Source organism: Silene latifolia, chromosome X (genome assembly GCF_048544455.1).
Source record: "Silene latifolia isolate original U9 population chromosome X, ASM4854445v1, whole genome shotgun sequence".
NCBI classification, from domain to species: Eukaryota; Viridiplantae; Streptophyta; class Magnoliopsida; order Caryophyllales; family Caryophyllaceae; genus Silene; species Silene latifolia.
The window spans coordinates 66,751,565-66,756,232 of record NC_133537.1 but is presented as its reverse complement, the minus strand read 5'-3'; positions in this window follow the sequence as shown (position 1 = coordinate 66,756,232).

Here is a 4,668-nt window from a genome sequence, read left to right as displayed (position 1 = left end):
TTGGATATTGGAGACCTGGAAAGGAACATTGGGATGCGTGAGAGGACCCTTAGGTTTGATGAGTCTACTTGGGAGTGAAGTATAACAATAAAGTGGACCGAGTATAACCTATACTAGACTTAGTGGAGTTGTTATAATGCTCGCCTATAGATGGGTCGTCTTAAAACTGTCATAAATTAAGATCTAGACATGGTATTGATGTTATTCTAATTGAAGGTGATAGCTTGTTCTCTTACGATTCCATCGGTAGGTCAAACGCTCAAAATGACCAAGAAACGAGTGAGATATGACTGTTTTACAAAACCTGGTCACTGCTGAGAACTGCGTCGCACTTGGCCGAGTAAGGTTCACTCGAACGATTGGAATCGGCACTCGGTCGAGTGAGTGACACTCGACCGAGTGAGTGACACTCGACCGAGTGGAATCGCCACTCAACCGAATAGCGCTGAATCAGAGCATGGGATAAGGAAATCTTATCCCCTTATCCTCATTCATTCTATCTTCTTCCTTCTCACTCCAAATCCTCTCCCTTCTCTCTAAAAACCCATAAACACCTTCTTCCATTGATCCAAGCTTGCTTTAGGGGAATCGCTCGTCTTTTTCTTCATCATCTACACTTTGTAAGTTGAATCCCACTCCTCTTTGTTTAAGTTTTAACCCTAATTTTGGGGGTTTCCACTTGGGTAGTAATTAATATGAATAATAAGGTTTTATTAAAACGGTGTTCGCAAAAGAAAATATGAGAGTGAAACAGGAGAGAGAAAAAGCTCTGAAAATAAGGTAAAGTGTCTGAGACTAGGTTTTCTGTGCGCCGTCCTTCAATAATGGCGAGATCTACCTCGTCTAAATCAAAGTCTGCTTCAAAATCAACACAAAACCAGAAAAATTTTCGTTCTTCGTCTACCTCTATCCTAAATAATAAAAAAAACTGGCCCATTGGAATCAGTAGTAAATAAGATGAAAAATGTGAATGAAATAGTAGGTTTGGCTCTATTTGAACTTGAGTCTGTTGAAATTAATGAAAGTGGTGAAGAATGGATTTTTTAGGGTAAGAAAGAGCAAGCTTTAACTAGTATTGAGGAGGAGCCTTAAGATTTACTACAATTCACTACTGGGGATATCCATGAGGAACTTAAATACTGGAAACCATCAGTGTACTACTTTATCTTAGGTGCTAATCCACCTTTAGATGTGCTTGAAGGCTTTATCAGACGTATATGGGTGAATTTCTCCATTGACAAGGTATCGTTTCTGCCCAATGGTGTTTTTCTAGTTCGTTTTGCGAATGAACAGAGTAAAGAGGCTGTCCTCAGGCAAGGTCACTACTTGTTTGATAATAAACCTCTTATTGTGCGAAGTTGGACTGAAAACGTTGAGTTGACAAAAGGCAATGTTAAGACTGTACCAATTTGGATTAAACTTTTAGACTTACCCTTGAAGTATTGGGGTAAATGTTTACCAAAAATAGCTGGTTGGTGGGTAAGTATATTCGTAGTGATGTCTCTACTATGTAAACAACCAGATTGGGGTTTGCTCGTGTTTTACTTGAGGTACCTTTTGGTCAAAAGCTCCCTGATGTGGTTAAGTTCCTTGATGAGGAGGGGAATATTGTTAAGATTGTGGTTGAGTGTAAGTGGAAACCAATATTATGCAATGTTTGTGGGGGTACAGGGTAGAAAACTAAAAACTGCAGAAAGCCTAAATCTAAGACTTCTGGCCATCCTGTTCTATAACCCAGCAATGGATCCCAAAAAACCGAATCATGTTGTTGTTCCTACTGTCTTACCTCCTAAACCACTGTCTCCCGTTGTGCCTGTTCCTGTTACTTCTGCAGTGACTAAAACCCCTGAGGAGTTACAACATAAACTTCAGGCTACTTGGTCTAAAGAAGGTAATTCCAAACAAGTTAATACTCCTTCTAGGCCACCAATTACACTGAGTAGACAAGATATTATTAGAGCAGGGAAAGCGTCTACCTCTCTAAGCCAATATACTTTTCAGGATGCACTTAATAATGCTGCCCCCAAAGTTGGGATTGGCAATGCTTTGGTTAGTGCAGCACCAAGGGTTGGAGTTGGTACAAATGGTAGTGTGTTACTCCCTTCTGGGAGTAATGCATAACATTGGTTTTTGGAATATTAGGGGATTGAATAAACCATCAAAACAAAAACAAGTTAAATGGTTTCTACATTCTCATCAGGTGGGTTTATTTGGTCTCCTTGAGACAAAGGTAAAACCTTTGTCTCTAAATTCTGTAAGTTCAAATGTATGTGATGGGTAGTCCTTATCTACTAATACATCTTACCATTCTGGAGGGAGAGTATGGGTGCTGTGGAATCCTTCTGTTTTTTATGTGCACTTTGTCCAGTATAGTGCTCAACTAATTCACATGGAAGTGACTGAAATTAGTTCTAAATTCCATTTCTTTTGCACAATGATATATGCATATAATGATACAACTGATAGAAAGTCCTTATGGCATGAATTGGATAGATGATCAGACAGTATTCATGCTCCTTGGATTCTCTGTGGAGACTTTAACTGTGTTTTGAGTCCCTCTGAGAGGCTAGGAGGTCAATCTACTGAGGAAGAAATGGAAGATTTTCAAGCTTGTATTGATTATTGCCATCTTTTGGATAGCCCTGCTGTTGGATCTTTCTACACTTGGAATAATAAGCAGAATCCTCAGACTAGGGTGTATTCCAGGCTTGATAGAGTACTAGTTAATAGTGAATGGCTCCAACAAAGATCTCAGTCTTATGCTCATTTTTATAATGAAGGTCTTTTTTATCATACACCATGTATAATCATAGAGGCTACTAGTTGTATGAAAGAGAGAAGAAGCTTTAAGTATTTCAATATGTGGAGTCAAGTTGCTGATTTTCACACCTATGTTCAACATCAGTGGAATAAGCTCTGGCAGAGTACTAAAATGTTCAGAGTTGTTATGAAATTGAAAAGTTTGAAGAATCCATTGAAGAACCTAAATAAGCAACTTTTTGATGATATTGAAAACAGTGTTGTTCATGCTTGGAAAGTCTTAGATAGTATTCAAGACCATCTTAAGATTTCTCCTAATGATTCTGATTTAATTGAGAAAGAAAGGATTGCTGCCAATATTTACAGAGGTCTTCAAAGTGCTTGTGACAACCTCCTTTTGCAAAAACCAAGGCTACTTAGATTAATCATAGTGACAATAATACCAAGTATTTCCATAGTATTTTGAAAGGTAGACATGCAAAGAATAAAATCTTTCTCATTGAAGATGCTCATGGTGTTCCTCATACTGATGGAGATCAAATTCAAAATGCCTTTTTGCAGTATTATAAGGAGCTCTTGGGCACTACTGGGACTGTCAGTAAGGTTTGCACCTTTGTGGTCCAGTTGGGGCCTGCTTGCTCTCAAGCTCATTGTCAGATCCTTCTGTCACCTGTTACTAAAGCTCAAGTTAAAGAAGTCATCTTATCTATTCCAATTCATAAGGCTCATGGGCCTGATGGGTTTTCTAGTGCCTTTTTTAAAGATGCATGGCCAATTATTGGTGATGAGGTAAGTGAAGCCATTCTGGATTTTTTTCAAAATGGTAAACTTTTGCAGCAATTGAATCATACTTTCATCACCCTGATCCCCAAAGTGGATATACCTCATAATGTCACTCAATTTCGACCAATCTCTTGCCGTAATATTCTCTATAAGGCTATTTCTAAGATCTTGTGCACCAGATTATCTACTGCACTGCCTGATCTTATTAACAAGAGTCAAGGGGGCTTTAATAAAGGAAGGAGCATAGTAGAAAACATTTTGATATGTCAAGATATTGTGAGGTTATATAATAGGAATGTTATTTCTTCTAGATGCTTGATGAAAATTGACTTGAAGAAAGCATATGACTCTATTCGTTGGGATTTTGTGCAACAGATGCTTAATGCCTTACAGTTCCCAACAAAATTTGTTCATTTGGTTATGACTTGTATTAAATCTGCTTCCTACTCTCTTGTCCTTAATGGAGAGAATTTTGGTTATTTTCATGGAGCAAAAGGATTAAGGCAAGGAGACCCCATTTATCCTTTGCTTTTCACCAACACCATGGAATATTTGAGCAGGATATTAACTCATGTGACTGATACTATGCCATTCAAGTTTCACCCACTCTGCAGTCATCTTAGATTTACTCACCTCATGATAGCGAATGATCTATTGATGTTCTCTAAAGGTGATATTACATCCATCATGATCTTTCTAAGAGAATTTGCCACTTTTTCTGTTTCTACTGGCCTTCAAATGAACACTTTGAAGTCCAACATTTACTTTAATGGTGCCTCTGCTGGTATTAAAGCTGATATCCTGCCAGTTTCGGGATTTATTGAAGGCTCATTGCCTTTCAAGTATTTGGGAGTGCCCATTTCAGCTGGCAGACTGACTGTAAATAATTGTTCTGTTCTGATTGAAAAGGTGACTGAAAGAATTAGAGGTTATGCTGTTAAAAAACTTTCATACTCCGGCATATTAACTCTTGTGAATTTTATACTCTCTACTCTATATACCTATTGGGCAACTATCTTTGTAATACCAAAAAGAGTCTTGAAGAAAATAGATGCCCTCTGCAGGAATTTCTTGTGAAATGGCTCCATTGAATACCTTAGGGTCCCATTGGTGAGTTGGGAGAAA